We start from the raw sequence: 17,441 nt of genomic DNA on the forward strand, positions 1-17,441 counted from the left end.
AATCCCATCAAGGACAGGCAAGCAGTAATGATAACTGTATTTAAGTTTCGTTTCAGTCTGTGTGCTGAATGTGAAGAGGAAAGAGGGGCCAATGTTCCATTAAGGTACCGAATTCCTGTTCTTTCTTTAACGTAGTGACCATCGATCAGGCGGAAAAAATAAAACACAAAACCAATTGACATAAAAAGGTAAAATGAAAATAAGATCAACCAAATGTATGTCCAAGGGGGAATTAAAAAATGTTTTTTAAACAACGTGGCATATTTTGCAATAGTTGAGGGTTTCTTTGAAAGTTCCGAAACAGAGTCAAAAGATAATCTGGACTGGTCGGCCAAACGAGTCTGCAAATCAGGCATCGATAAATCAGCAGGATAGGTGTAGTTCAACTCATCAATGTTAGTTACAGGAATAGTATTTAATAAAGGACTGGATATGGCAGGCATCTCGAGGGACACCTCCTGTTCTGCACCAGATGTAATAGCCAGCACAGAGTGCCTCACCATGGAAGGACAGGATACAGCCGGTGTCATGCTATGAAGAATCGGCCACCCTGTGTGTCTTGACATTGTCAATAGAAATAAATCTGTTTTCCTTACGACCTGGAAGTGGTGGTAAAATGACTGTTCTTGTGCCCTTCACTCCAAGAACTCGAACCGGTGCACGATATGAGGGACCAAACTCTTTCTTGTTATCGATCTTCTCTCGAACCAGTTCTCCAACTTGGGGTAGCCAGCCAACTACCGGGATCTGCAGCGCATCATCCGATGTGGAGGGCAAATGTTCCTTTGCAAGACTGTCTCTGGTCTTTTGTAGATTCTGTAAAACATTGCAATGTTCATCTACGTCAAAGGCCGTGGCCTGGGCCTTGCTGTCTAGCCCATCGAGGTCAGGGACATACATCTTGATACCAAAGAGCATTTCGTACGGGGTCCGCCCACCCAGAGACCTTCTAGGGAGATTATTAAGCGCACGCTGCACGCCATTGAGGTGGGCCAGCCAGTTTCTGCCAGTGCCTATAACTCGAGCTGTCAAAGATTGCTTTAAGTCACGGTTCATTCGCTCAACTACACTATTGCCCTCGGGCCTGTAGGGACTCGAAAACTTGACTTGGACCCCCAACGAAACCATAGCATCCTTATACGCCTTAGAGGCGAAAGCCGGACCCTGATCCGAATGGAAGGTACCACAGGCAAAAATTCCCACAAAGCATCGCAAATCCTTAATGACAGTCCGTGAATCAGCGCTCCGATGTGGCCATACCCACACAAAGCGTGTGCATGAATCAACTGCTACTAAGATATATTTGTATGCAGTATCAGAAGAAAAAGGACCGCAGTGATCCAAATAAACGCATCCAAGCGGTTTATTAGAGATGTACAACTGTGTCTGAGGCGGACGCACAGCAGTTGAAGGTTTAATCTGCTGGCAAATGTCACATTGAAGGACATAATCGCGCGTCTGTTTGTACAGTCCCCGCCACCAGAACCTCTGTTGTAGCTGAGTTACAGTGGCTGAGACGCCCGCATGCGCAGACGCCACACCTTCATGAGCCGCTGTAATCAAAGCCGTTCTGCGATCCGAGTTGGGAACTAGACGCTCACCAACATCAGGAATTTTCACATAAGGAACCTTATCGGGACTTAAGTGGTATGTGTATTTAGAAGGGAACCCCGCAGGATATTTACCTCCCTTCTCGGTTGCAGCAACAGCTGCCAAGATTTCATTATCTATTTTACTTTTGGACCTCGTGACTGCTGCAACTAAGTATTTCGATACCGCTGATTTCGCTGCTTCATCAGCAAGCGAATTTCCAACAGCGTGGACCCCCACGCGCTGATGGCCGAGAGTATGAATCACAAACACGAGTGGCAACTTCTCTTTAAGTTCCGCCACTCGGACCCAGATCATTTTGTGTTTTATTGTGCTACCTTTGGAATCACGAAACTCATTTTGAATCCAAAAGAACAAGTTTTCATTGTAAGACTGGACACAGTAGTAAGAGTCACTTACGATCAAGGTCGTCACACTAGGATCTGCGTACTCCAATGCAAGCATTAGGGCAAGAAGCTCTGCTAATTGTGCGGTGCAGTCTCCAAGCGTCTGCGTGTGCACGACACTGGACTTGAACTCATCGTTCACCATGGCACCGACCACAATGGCGCATGCGGAAACGTAGGCATGTTTAGAGCCATGCGCAACCTGCGCCGAACCATCAGTGTAAATGATGCAATGGAAATCCTCCAACAGCCGCATTGCTAATGGAGCAGGATGAACAAATTCATACTGTAAGTACTCCTGCGACCGTAAAGTGGCGTCAAAAATAAACGTGACATCCTGGGACGTCAAGGATGCAGCCCATTGAATCCACCGAGGGTGCAAAGCTTTGGAATTAGGTACACTGGCTTTCGTAACCGCCTCTAAGGCCGGACACGGGGTAACAACCAACATGCGTTTTCCTTGTGACAGGGCACGTTCCTTAAGAATAGCCATCTGTACTGCAGTCAAAACTTTCTCCACAGTGGAAAAACGCAATTCAGCCGAAGTGTATAAGTGTGACTTGTAAGCAATAGGTACTGTATCTCCCTCATTAAAAGTCAGGTAAGTGAAACCCACCGCCCCAGGGATAATTCTTATCACCAGGTTGGTCTGGTTATCACGAGTCTGTAAGTATTCAGAAGCGAGCAAATCAGCCTGCAAAGACTGCAGAATGGCTGAATGCTCAGGCAGCCAGCATGATTTGGAGAAAGTTGGTTGTATCAAAGCATACAAAGGCTTGATACGCTGGGCATATTCCGGAATGTACGTCCTCCCGAAATTCAAAAAACCCAGTAAAGATTGTAATTTTTTCAGTGTTGTCGGAGAGCGCAGCTGTGCGCATTTCTCCAGGAAGTGAGGTGCTAACCCTTTTCCCTCGTTGTTTAGCTCGTAGCCTAGAAACAACACTGTGTACTCTGCAATGTGCGACTTTGCAAAGTTAAACTTGTAACCTATGTCTGCAAAGTTACAAATTATGCTATTTACTCGACACAGATGCTCCCAAAGATCGTCGTCTGTGAGATAAATGTCATCCACATACGAACAAGCAACTGGGTCGATGCCCTCAAGAAGAGAGACAATGCGGGCGGAGAACACCCCAGGACTATTCTTATAGCCCATTGGGAGACGCCGAAACATTTTTTGCACACCGCCGCATGTAAAACTGGTCCATTGGGAACTTAGACCATCTAATCTATGGGCATAAAAACCATTGGAAATGTCAAGCGTGGTTTTGAACCGTTTACGCTCAAGACTATTCACTAAAACAGAGCCATGAGTATTCTGTACTGCGCAGTTACGGCAATGCGAGTTTAAATGCCTATAATCCAAAACCAAACGATATGAGCCGTCCGGCTTGTTTACAGTAAAAAGGGGGTTATTCATCGGTGACACACACGTTTCAATTACACCTTGATATTCCAATTGTTCAAGGATAGCCGCGACTGAAGCTTTGGCTTCACGCCGTATGGGATATTGAGGTTGAGGCTGCGGCTGAGACCGCAACGGAATCTCGTGGCTCGGTGACAATTTATCCCAGCCACACTGATTGCGATACACAGCCGGCGCAAGCGCCAGAGCCCACTCTTCTGCAAAATGCTGCGCTTCCACTCTCGATACAGTGTGCGCGAAACTGGGGAGGATCTCCTCCTCCCCTCGCGGAGCTGCGAGAACAAAAGGTGGGGGCCAGTCAGCCTCCGAAAGCAAAATGTCATACGTAGACGAGAGATTTTCCCAAAATACCCCTTTTACAGTTCGCTGCATGTCACCTTCAATTAACAGGACAATTTCAAAAAGACGTTCGGGGGAGCAACATGCGTATCAGCAGTCTCAATCACAACATAAGTGTCAGTCGCTGTCACCTTCAACAGTGGACGGAGGGCCTCTCTCACTATGGTAATCTCTGCTGCGCTGTCCAGCAAGGTCAGAGCCCACGTCAGATTCCGAAGCCGCGTTCTCACTATCTGGGGCATATCGATGCGCTGTCAGGGCGGCGACTTTCTTCGTGGCAAACTGTGGTCTCTTGGGCGTAGCGCCTTCCTGCTGATCTCCACCGTTACGCGGGTGGGGCTGACCACGTCCTTGCTGGCCACCCCGGCCCCTACCGCCCCCTCCACCACCGGTTGACGTAGCCGATGAGTCCTGAAAGGAACGAGGAAAGCGTTGGTCAGAAGCCTGAAACCTTTCAGGTGACTTAATCATCGCGCGATCGCGCAAATCATAAACCCGATCTGACTGCGCAGGCAACGGAGACGCAGGAGCAGAAACCTGTGTTTGTTGTTGTTGTTGCTTACCCTGAGTCTGCTTTTTTGGCCAATTTTGTTTCTTGGACTTTTGTTGACCACTAGTTTCCAAAGACTGACCCTGGGGCTGCTTTTTCTCTTTATCAGTAAAAGCTTTAAGTCCCTTCGCATTGCGGCCAACCATTTTATAAGCCGCCACAATTATCCTTGCCAACTGACGGGGTTTTTTCGCCCTCGGGAATTAACGCAAAAGCGTTAGCAACCTGAAAGTTCACTGCATCCCCCTTGACATTCGCAAGGATCAGATCGCAAACCACATCAAAGGTGCCACACAGGCGCATACCCAACTCAACCGCAGACTCCGGTCCGTGTTCATCTTGAACACGTTTAAGGACCGCACCCAGATTGGTCACTGACAGGGTGCCATAGCACCTCGAATAGACCGCTGCAAAAGTCTTACCCCAGGTCTCAAATTCAACAAGTTCAGGAGCCAAATCTTTCGGTAAACTTAGTGTAAAAATCCGGTGCTTATCACCGGGATTCGTATTAGGAAACACAGCCTCCAGCTGGCCGAATTTCTCCGCAAGCCAGAACGGGAAATCATCCTTGTCCTGTGGCTTTTTGCCCATCACGGAATTCACCATGACAGGATTGATTTTCAAACCAGCCTGTTCTGCACAAAGCTGTGCGCCCCTAGGGGCTACGTCTTGAACATTACGGCTAGTGTAATGAACAAGCGCTCTAATCACCGCCACTGCGACTTCATGAAGTTGCCGCAGACCAGCCACGTTGCAAGTGGCGCGATTAGGGTGAGGAGTGAATCCAGCAAAAGCGGGCCAAGGAGTGCCCGGAATGGATAAAGGACCCAACCTCGGAGCGGTTAAAGCGTGTGGTAGGGCGCCACCAAACCAAACTCCATGCTGCCAAGCGTCAATAGGAACCTCCAGTGCTCTGTACGGAGCATACGCAGCCGGTACAGCCGTAGCAGTGTAGGTGTGGAAAACACCAGAATTAGCGTTCACCGCCGGAAACGTCACCCACGAATAAAATAGTTTGTACGGGTAAGCATGTTCCGCACTCACTACTAGAACAACAGCCAAGCCTTCCATAGGGACATTATAAGCCCGCAAATGGTCACGCACCGCAATGCGACTGTGCTGCGGGATGTCCACGGCTTGTGCCATGTCAGCACAGGAAAGTGAAAAAACAAAGATTACTTTGTAGCACAACTGGGTAGTAATTCAACGAAACCGTTTTTAGATAGATTCAAGCTTGAAAAAAGACCTATTTCAAAAATAGGTAGGTTTGTCCGACACTGCCATTTTCCGGAAACGGGAATGAAGGGGTTAAGGTTTGAATGATATACTACTCGAGTGTCATGATATAAGGCCAACAACGTTTGGGCGCCATGTAGCAGGGTTTCCGTTCTCCCACAGAACTGTGCACAGAGATCTAGAACCTGGGTGAGTTAGGGTGGCCCAAAACTCACCTTTGTTTCAGAAATCCCCTTACCAAGCTAGCTACAGTGTCTCATCGGTAGTAATTACTTCCCAATGACTTAGACAATCCAGAACATGAACTTAGAGTACCTCAGGTATCGTGGAACACATGAACACTCTTTCGTTATATAATCATTACAAACCGAAACTGGGAGGCAAAGAACACACGTGCAAGTTTGAAATGTTTATTTTTCAATGCAAAGTTCTCAAACGCAGTATCTTGTATAATACCAACATACATATTATAAAAATCAGAGTTAGCAGCATAGTCACTAATCCATGATAAGCAAAAGGTGATAGCATGTTATGATGCAAAAATCTATAGAATTCTGTATCACCTATATTGCGCGCACCCTAATTAGCATATTATATTATATCTAAGAAGGTCTCGTTTGGGTTCTAGCAGGGCGGGCCCATACCTCTAATTCTCAGTAGGAGTAGATCACATCAACAGCTACCAGCTCTCTGCATGCGAAGCATCAAGTGTGTCTATTCATTCCCTGTAACTCTATCTTAAACCCGCGTAGAGCCCAATGTTGGCAGCAACATTATTTGTGTTATGTCTAATGTAGTGCGAGGATCAGGCTTTCAGCAACCTTGTGTTAGGTTATTCTTAGAGGGTGCAGTTCTCAGTGTGCAGACAGTTGTACCAAACACGACTGATATCAGAGCAATAACATATTATTCTCAAATAAATCACATCTTTCGTCTAGGTTGAAAGCTACAATAACAATTAGGTGTTGTGTGCAAACTGAAGCCGAAGGAAAATATGGCGTTTAAACATTTAATAAACTCATGCTAACTTAACACAATATATAGAAACGCAGTAACCATATGACACTATGTTAAGCAGCTTATTTCTGCCTTGTAAATAAGGAGAAGCCCCTATCGCCACCACAACATCCTGAATAGTGACGGTGTGTTGCGGATAGGAGCTTGTAAATATGCCCCGATGTTTCTAACTAGTTTAACAGTCGTCGGCCTCTAGTTCTCAACCTTGCCAAAGCCGGGACACGTCTCCATTCCCCGCTATGTGTGCCAGGTAATGGACAAGCGGAAGCTCTCCTAGTGATGAAATCATTGTCTGTGGAAGACTATTCGGAATGGGCTCCATATTGGGAGGAGTTTCGTATGTATCTGTAGTGTCGCTAAAGCGTACGAGCGGGCACACAGGAGAACCACCTCTCAATTACAAAGTGCTGCTCATTTGTTGAATCCCTCATATTTGTGTAAGCAGATGGTGTACCATAACCGCAATATATTACATATTTTGCCTCTCTCGTGCCGTGCGAACACAGCATTCATTGCATCAAGCGATGTAGCAGTTAAAGCAGATTTAACTCTGAGTATACACATCGGATTGCTAGGATTTTTTCCAGCTACAGTTAATTGTGAATAATATGCATGAGGACTGATAGACCATGTTCACCTATACTAAGGATTTATTGTTTTGCTGCTATGAGACGACCACGTAAGCAGCACCCCATTAATTAGATCTTGTTTGAGGCTTCCCTATGGACTTCATCCAGGGTGGAGGAGGTCATTAGAATATACTTAACTCGTTTTGGCTTTCTGCAATATGTAGACTAGTCCTGAAGAAGACCCACCGTGATGTATACATATTAGCGCATACACTTGGAGCCGAAACATCAACACTGTTCTGCTCAGTCCATGACCTCAGTCATGTCACGCTAAAATTCAAACTCAATGAATATAAAGGGTGTTTGTTAAACTTATTGTACATGATAAGGACGGACATTTGTCTTGATAAATTGTTTTATTATTTTTTTATAAAACACTGTTGCACTTTATGTCGCTTGGTTCACCAATAAGAACCAACACGACGGTACCACATTTGGGTACTGATCCGGCTGCACAGCCAAGTCCTGGACGGTATGAATCCAATGAATCCGGGCGCCATCTTGCTGAAGGCAAGGAACGCTGGAGGCGGACTTCCGCATTTTGGTAAGCTTATAAGAGCTGCCAGACTGCTGCACAAGTTAGATCTTGCACCAGCGCGCTTGAAACTGCTGTGGCTTTTTTACTGTGTTGGTTTTAAATTTTACTTGCGCCGCTGGCATTATGCTATAGAGCTACTAATGGGCTCAATTAATTGCGCTGCTATCTCTTACCGTTCAGGGCCGGATTCTTAGGCCGGGGAATCAGCTCAGGCTTACTTGCATATAAATGGTATTTTCACCCGCACTTGGCGGGATACAGTTAGTCTAGCGGGTCCAACGCCATCTTGGGTTGGGGCGAAGGCGAGGAGCACTCCGGGCGCCATCTTGCAGAAGGCAAGGGACGCTGGAGGTGGACTTCCGCTCGGTTGAATTTCTCATAAAGATGGAAGACCAGGCGCGCAGCGGTCACGCGCAGCGGGCACGATGTAGGCGCGCCGGAGGTGCGCCAGAGGTAAGCCCGTTTGCGCCCGTTCGCGTTACGGGCGCACCTAGGGCCGACACCTCTGGCTATCCGCACTCACCTCGCTTGGTCTACTCTCGGACGGATCTGCTGGAACTAAGACCGTCTCAGGCTCCCGTGTCACAGAGGGCCTCCGTTCTATCTCCGTCTCAATCCCTGTCTTGTGGGCTGCTCAATGTTCGGTCGCTCTGCAAGCACCACACTGAGATTGCCTTTCTGATCGACTCCTCAGGGTTGGACGTGTTGTTCCTAACCGAAACTTGGACTCGGGAGGACTGTTTAGTTGAACTGGGTTTGGCTTGCCCCCCAGGTTTTAAAATCATCCACACCCCTCGGCCGAAGAACCGTGGTGGTGGGATTGGTATTATTTATCGTGAATGGCTGGGTCTTTTCCAGCTTAAAATCAGCGAGGTATCGGGCTTTGAATTGATGGGGTTCTCCATTAAAGATATGGAGAAAGCACTGATTTCGGGTGTGCTGTGTTATCGGCCGCCGGGCTCGTCTTCTTCTCTATCAGAGTTCCTCGACCTAGTGTATGATTTATCTAACACCCATTCGAAGCTGTTAGTCCTGGGCGACTTCAACCTATGGCAGGGGGGCCCAGCAGACGGAGCGTTCACGTCTCTTTGCCAAGCTCTTGCTGACATCCAACTGCAGCAACTGGTTCGCTCGGCGACACACAGGGGTGGTCATGTCTTGGACTTGATTTTCGCTGACGGTCAATCGGCAGTGATTAACAACATCCTAGCCCAATGCTGGACTGATCATGCACTTGTGGCGTTTTCTCTATGTTTAGGGGATTATTCCTCTGAAGGCGCCGGGGTAGGACTTTCGAAATTGGGCAGACCTTGGTCCCGATTGCTCAGCTCATCTCCTATGCCCTCTCTAATACCTGTTAACTTCCGCTTGAGTAATTCGGTGGAGGAAAGTTATTCCTCTTTGTGTCGGTCGATTACTGATACGCTTGACAAGGTGGTGCCCCTCCGTAAATCTAGAGGGAGAGTGAACAGGGCTTTTCCATGGTACACAGAAGAGTTACGACAATTGAAGCTGAGCTGCAAACGTGCTGAGAGAGTGTGGAGGAAGCAGTACTCCGCCTCGGCAAAAATCTCGTACAGGCTCGCACTGCAAGGTTACAAGGTACAGATTAAGAGGGCCAAGGCGGCCTTCTTAGAAGCTTCCTTGACTCAGGCGTCCAATAAATCCCAAGCCCTGTTCAAAATTGTCAGGGACCTGTCCCACCCTGTTTGTGCGGCTAACACGGTCCGTGCGTCGCAGGCACTTTGTGACTCGCTGGCGATTGCTTTCGAGGAGAAGACTGCTAAGATCCTAGAGGGCCTAACGCACCCTTTACCTACTGCCTTCGGCTCGGGAGCTCCGGTTGGCTCGCTCAGTCGACCCCAGCCAACTGCTTCTAGCACTGGCTTGGGAGCTCCGACCGTGCCACCCAGTCGACCCCGGTCGACTGTCCCTGCCCTTCTTCCAGGAGTGTCTGGTACGGGAACTCCGGTTGATCTGCCCAGTCGACCCCGGACCGATGCCTCTGGCCCGAGTCTGGGAGCTCCGGGCAGCTCACCCAGTCGACCCCAGCTGACCGGCTCTGCTTGCATATTGGGAGCCCTGGGCGCGGGAGCTCCGGTGGGTCTGCCCAGTCGACCCCAGACGGGTGGCGCTGACCTGGGTCTGGGAGCTCCGGGCAGCTCATCCAGTCGACCCCAGCTGAACGCCCCTGACCTCGGTTTGGGAGCCCCGGTCACCCCCTCCAGTCGACCCCAACTAAGGTTTTTTCCTTCCCCTTCCTTCGAGGAATTCTGTAATGTGGCACATACGGTGTCCTCGGGGTCCCCGCTTGACCCACTGCCCCCCAAATTTTGGAAGGCTTTCAACGCAGATCTTTTCTTGCCTTTATTATCGATCTGTCTCCAATCTTTGGAGTTGGCATCGGTGCCAGAATGCTGGAAATTAGCAGTAGTGTCACCTGTGCTTAAAAAGCCAACTTTGGACCCAGCCTGTCTTTCCAACTATAGGCCTATCTCCTTGCTCCCTTTTCCGATTAAGATTCTGGAAAAATGGGTGACTCGCTCACTCTCAGGTTTCCTGGAGAACATCGGTTGGTTCGATGATGACCAGTTTGGCTTCTGCCCCGGACACGGGACGGAGTCCGCGCTGGTGACCGTGTTGGACAATCTTCGTTCGCGGTCGACAGTGGCCAGGCGGCCTTTTTAGTGCTGCTCGACATGTCGGCCGCGTTCGACACGGTTTGTCATCAGACCCTTGTCAGGAGACTGGAGGAGTGCGGGGTCACTGAGGGGGCAAGAGAGTGGCTGACATCCTATCTTGATGGCAGACAACAGTTGGTTTCACTTCCACCATTTAGCTCTAAGCCAAGGAGTGTAGGACAGGGGGTTCCACAGGGCCATCAGCCCTATACTCTTTAACCTGTACCTCCGCCCTCTAGTCCAGCTAATAAAATCTTTTGGTGTCTCGGCATTTAATTATGCCGATGACACCCAGCTGGTCTTTTCTTTGGAAGGGAATAATGCGGTCTTGCTGGATACCTTCCATCGCTGCATGGCAGCCACAGCGGACTGGTTACGAGCTAACTCCCTACAATTTAATAGCTCCAAGACGGAGGTGCTCCACTGTTCCATCGACCGGATTCCGCGGGCACTCCCAGAGAACTTTTGGCCTAGTATCTTCCTCGAGCCAGTACTGGCGGCGGAATCAGCCCGTAACTTGGGGGTGATTTTTGGCACTAACCTACAGCTTGACATACACGTCAATAAAACCACTTCCACGTGTATGATGCTGCTGCGCATGCTGCGCAAGGTTCTGCCTCTTCTCCCCGCTCAAGCTAGGCCGGCAGTAGTTCGTGGGACCATATTAAGTCGTCTCGACTACTGCAATGGGCTTCTTTTGGAGCCCCCAAAAAACCTGACCGGGAAGCTACAGCGGGTGCAGAACATGGCCGCCAAGCTGGCTCTCACCCGCCCTAGGTCTAGCTCCTCCACTCTTGCATTAAGAGACCTACACTGGCTCCCGGTACATTTGTGGGTACAGTATAAAGCTGCGTGTCTGGTGTTTAAAGCTGTTCACCAACAGGGCCCTATTCCTTTGCAAAAGATGTTCACATGGTATTCCGCTTTGCGGCCCCTCCGCTCTTCTTCGGCGCATCTTCTTGTAGTTCCGAGGTTTCACAGAGTGAGGATGGTTGGCCGTTCCATTAGTGTTGCAGCGGCCAAACTTTGGAACTCCCTGCCACTCTCTTTGAGAAGCCACAAGGACTACTTTCCATTTAGAAAAGCGTTAAAAACCCACTTGTTTCCATAAATGGCCTGAGTTGTTAAAGTGTACAGTTTCTTGATCAAAGCGCCAGGATGCCCTTTGGGTGACAGGTTTTGCGCTCTACAAATACACTAAATAAATAAATAAATAAATAATAAATAAATCAAATTAACCACTTTTTTCTGGAGTCCTTGTTTTTTCTTATTTTGTTCCATATTTTTTACCATGCTTGACGTATTTTTCTCAATTTATTTTACTCATTCGTTTGCCATACGTAGGTGTTCACAAAGACACAGGAGAGATACGTATTTCCGCATGTCACAACTTTATTCATGTTACCCAATGCATTTCGGGAATTGATTTCCTTCATCAGGGGTATCCACAATGCAAAAAATTACCGCTATCAAAATAAATATTACCATCTCAACTTTATTTAAACAACTTATTCAAGAATGAATAAATTATCTAAAACATGCTTACACAAAACCATCTTTAAGATCATCAACTACCTTCCCATTCTCATTGGGCATACCCCAACTCCAGACCACAGCCCTTTAATTACTCTAAAGCACCTTTCCATTCCCCACATAACACCTTTCCAAAACCACCCATAACCCTCTCACTCTTTTCCATATTCCCTATATACCTCCATCCCTTGAATCAACCCCTCTTTACCAACACCACTTTCACCAAGTCACACATTTGGTTGTGTTTGTTTTTGTATTTTTGTATATATGAAAGGCATACACAAAAGAAATGATGTGATACAAAAGAAATGGTTACTCAAAAATATGAAATTGAATACACAAATTGAATAATATTCTTGTGTGGTGTTTTGACTTACATTTAAATGTCAAATTAAGTCCCAAGTATTGATATTGATTACTTTAAACATATGATTGTGTTGTATTTTCGTTAGATCAATTCTTGTTTGGATTTAGCAATTTGATCACCCAGCAGAGCACATTGTAGCTCATACTAAAGCATACAAGTGGGCACACATGAGAACCACCTCTCGCTTACAACGTGCAACTTATTGGGTGAACCACTCATATTTGTGTAAGCATATGGTGTACCACAAAAGCAATGTATTACTGATCCATGTACTAATGCTTTTTATTGTGATGAGCTGTGCCATACGTAGAGACAATCATATATATAGATATATATATATATATATATATATATATATCTATCTATCTATCTATCTATCTATCTATCTATATATATATATATATATATATATATATATATATATATATATATATATATATATATATAGCAGCAAAGTCTTCCGTTTTAGAAATGAGATGAGTCGCACACAGGACACCTTAGCAACAGCCTTTATTTTGAGCAGAGCGGCAATTTTCCTGACGCGTTTCGTTCAACACTTTGAACTTCCTCAGAGGTATCACAGTCAGGAGGGAACTGGACGCGGGTTGCAGGTGAGGATGGTTTTTCATCAGTGCCGGCCCTTTGGTGGGTGTTCCTGGTGGGGCAGGAAGCGCCGGGCCCGATGGTCCCTGTAGTCCCGAGTTCAGTCTTCTCCCGAGTTCCCCGTGATAATTTTCGCCCGTAAGTCTCACTGGGTTAAAAGTCCCCAGAGGTGTGCCTCCTGTTACGAACCTGATTTTCAGTTTGTTAGGAACCATTCCAGACTCCAGTGTCTGGTGGCAGCCCATGTAGTTCGGGTTACTGAGTCACATTTATCAGTCCAAGTCGGGTAATATTTGGCGTTCTAACTGGTGGTGCGGAACTCTGCGACTGGACCACGTCGCTTTGTATAGCAGCAAAGTCTTCCGTTTTAGAAAGGAGATGAGTCGCACACGGGACACCTTAGCAACAGCCTTTATTTTGAGCAGAGTGGCGATTTTCCTGATGCGTTTCGTTCAAAACTCTATCCCTGAGAAGTGCTAGAGGGTTAGGGGGTCTCTACCCTGCCCCCTTTTCGTGTTTTCCACTCTTGTTTTGGGCTCTCTTGTGCCTCAGTTCTCCTGAAAAACAAGGTGGTGGCCAACACTTCCTGGTTTGAACAGTTCGGAATGTTGACAGTCGACTGCCAGCCAATCAGAAACTCGCTCACGCACGTAAGGGTACGCGCTCGTACGCGTCCGGTACGTGTACCGTACGCGTACGGTGAGCGCATATAAATATATAATTTGCTCAAATTTAATTTTCTCAACAACTACTGGAGGGATTTTTACCAAATATAGAAAAGGCACTACTACATACCTGTCCCTACCATTTTGCCAAGTTTGGTGTAATTCCGTTCAGCCGTTCGGGCTGTAGCCCTGTCTAAAGGTCCCATAGAAAATGCCATTTGAAAATTTTCAAATTCAATTTTCTCAAGAACTACTGGAGGGATTTTCACCAAACATAGCAAAGGCACATCTGCATATCAGGCCCTACCATTTTGCCAAGTTTGGTGTAATTCCATTCAGCCGTTCGGGTTGTAGCCGTGTCTAAAGGTCCCTATGGAAATTAACATGGAGAAAACACGTTTTGGGACCCCCCTTTCGGCCCCCGCTTGACGAATCCCCCCAAAGCTTTCAGGGAAGGAGCGGAGCGGAGCTGGCCAAAATTCTGGAAGATTACACACAGATTACTCAATCGGCGCCAAAGTTATTCCCAATAGAATGTTGAGCGCATATAGATATATAATTTGCTCAAATTAAATTTTCTCAACAACTACTGGAGGGATTTTCACCAAATATAGAAAAGGCACTACTGCATACCTGTCCCTACCATTTTGCCAAGTTTGGTTTAATTCCGTTCAGCCGTTCGGGCTGTAGCCGTTTCTAAAGGTCCCATAGAAAATGCCATTTGAAAAATTTCAAATTCAATTTTCTCCAGAACTACTGGAGGGATTTTCACCAAACATAGCAAAGGCACATCTGCATACCAGGCCCTACCATTTTGGAAATTAACATGGGGAAAACACGTTTTGGGACCCCCACTTTTTTCTTGGCCCCCGCTTGACGAATCCCCCGGAAACATACAGGGAAAGATCAGAGCGTAGCAAAGCAATTTTAAGAAAAATTACATGCAGATTCCTCAATCGGCGCCGAGGTTATTCCCAATAGAATGTTGGGGATTTCCTATGGTAACTAGGTCCTAACTATATATACCTACTGGCGACCGCCAGTAGGTAATATATAATATATATATATGTGTGTATATATATATATATATATATATATTAATATATATATATATGTGTGTATGGTCCTTAAAAGCAATGTATTGTGTCTTAGTGCCGTATAACTCTAATAACCGTAAGGACATACAGAACCAAGGTAAAGCACACAGAAAACAGCAATCATAAGTATCATTCAGTCCCAACTCAGTGCTTTTCAGTGTGAGTAATACTCTTAAATTCTTGTTGGTTTAGCTTCGTCACCAGATAACCTCCTCCACTGTCCATTTTGATCACTTCTGGTACTCGCCATCGTATGTCGTCTGCGCTGTGGTTCATGTCCATAAAGTGCTTTACCCAAAGACCCCCCCCACCCTATTCTGTATGGAACTTCTGTGCTGACAGAGCCTGTGTTTGACCACCTATGACGTTTGATCCACATACAAGAAAAATTCTTATGGGGCAACCCAGTATCCCCGATACCGCACAGCCGAGCGGACGTTCTCAGAATCCCGGATCGGGGAATGAAACTGTTTCTTTGATGATTTCGGAAATATTACACTGAACGCTTGGTAGAGCAACCATGGCAAACAGCAACCATGCCTCACATTAACGGAGGTTTCTTGAAAAATGTCAAACTGATGATTGTGGAAAGTAATGCACAAACGATCATGTTAAATAGAAAGAAAGCTGCCATTGAATAGGATTAAACCTGGATAAATACAACAGGACATCTCTAATAGATTCTTCAACATTGAAGAGGACACCCCGACCAAGTAGAATACCGGGATGTCTGTTCCATGAAGATCTGGCGCAATAATCCTTTCCCTGCCCCCGTCCTGAAGAAGACCCGCGAGCGACCCATAAATAAGGTGTCAACAGGGTCGAAACGTCGACAGAACCTCATAAAGGACCAGTTTAGCGTGCCCAACACACCACAGCTAACTAATATAGTGGGTTACACTGGAGTACCAGTAAAACAGAAATCGGCCTTTCTAACTTTTTCTTCCTCTTCAATATCCCTTTATTCACATGTAAATAGATCACCACTTGTATGTCACAGTGTCACAATATTTTCACGTTATATCACTTTGTTCACTAACTTGAATTGTTGCGCCGTATTTTGTAAATTTTATGCATATATTAAGGTGTCAGTCAAAAAAGAATAACAAAAATATGAATGAAAAAATAACTCAATAATTAAAAATCACTCTGACCCTTCCCTGTGTTTGGATTTGCACTTCAATGATTTAATCAAGGTAGCATAATAAGTAATGAAGTTATGTTTTGACTACTGTTGAAGATATATACAAAAGTTAAAGCAATCGTTTTCACACCCGATAGAACCACTGTTGAAATTATTAATGTTTGATCCACATACATCAAATCACAAGGACACAATGTCTGACACAGATCATGTTCTTTGAGTTAAAATTGGAAAATGACCTTAATCTGTACTCCTTGGAACCCGTCCACAAGGCGTTCGTGCTTGTGGTACATCGGCAAGCCTGGCAGTTATTGCGTTTATGATGTTATGTTATAGATTTTTTATAGAGCGCCCGGTTGCCCCAGCTAAGGGGCGTCCCGGCGCTGAGAGCAGAAAACTGCAAAGTAGGTCACAGAACGAGACATTTTATAACGGAGGGAAAAGGAATGTTTTCACAGCTTTCCGAAAAGGCAGGTAGGACTTTATACTGCGAATAGAGATGGGGAGTGCATTCCAGTGCTTCGAGGCCAGCACACGAAAGGAGCGCCCACCTGCACAAGCCCTCCTGACCTAGGGAACGGCCACAAGATTCTGTCCCATGGAACGAAGTTGGCGGGAGGGGATATAGAAGGTATGAAGATTATTCAGGATACAGGGAGATGAAAAATTAAGGATTTTAAAGGTAATGCAGAGGGCCTTGATTTTTGAATGCTTGGCCACGGGCAGCCAGTGAAGGCGGCGGATGGCATTAGAGGTAGGACACCTCCTCAGTAGATCATGGAGAGCTCGAGCCGCTGCATTTTGAATCCTTTGTTGTCTGACAGTCTCAGACTGGTTGACCCCCAAATAGAGGTAACTGGCCTAGTCGAGTCTTGACAGAATCAAGGCCTGGATGATAATCTGCCTGATAGGGGGATTAAAAAAGCCCAACAGGGGTTTAAGCTCTCACAATAGCCCAAAACAAGTCCCTGCCACCTTCATGGGTTGAGTTCGAAAGTAGAGGGCGGAGTCTATCCAGAACCCTAGGTTTTTTACAACCTGTTTGGGAACAGGTGCCGACTCCATTGTGGCAGGCCACCAGTGCTCACTCCACAGCTCTCCATCCCTCCCCACCAGTAGTACTTCAGACTTGCTGGCGTTGAGCTGGAGACAGTTGGCAGTCATCCACTCCGAAATGGCCTCAAGATCGCTACGAAACTTGCAAGCGTCCCGGGCAATGTCATCGGAGAGTGTGACCACCAACTGAGTGTCATCTGCATACGACACTATCGTAAGCCCTCTGTTCTTAGCCACTCTCGCCAGCGGTTGGAGGTACAAATTGAAAAGAGTAGAGCTTAGAGCCGTACACCCTGCTTGATTGCAATAACTCTAGAGGTACAGGGAGGAGCGGCAACCTGGAAGGTCCTTTTAGAGAGAAAAGAAGCAAACTAATCCAGGGCGGAGCCCGTTATACCCACCTCCTCCAAACGCCTCAGCAGGATCTGAAGGGAGACAGTATGTCCTATGAGTTCAGAAATGCCCCACATTGACCTGACGGAGCTCTGGGACTGTGGTTCCCTACGTACCTTAATCACATTATCTCTTATATTTTTGTTGCATTTGAAAGTAAATAGAGC

This window comes from Lissotriton vulgaris, chromosome 5 (assembly GCF_964263255.1).
Source record: "Lissotriton vulgaris chromosome 5, aLisVul1.2, whole genome shotgun sequence".
Classification (NCBI taxonomy): domain Eukaryota; kingdom Metazoa; phylum Chordata; class Amphibia; order Caudata; family Salamandridae; genus Lissotriton; species Lissotriton vulgaris.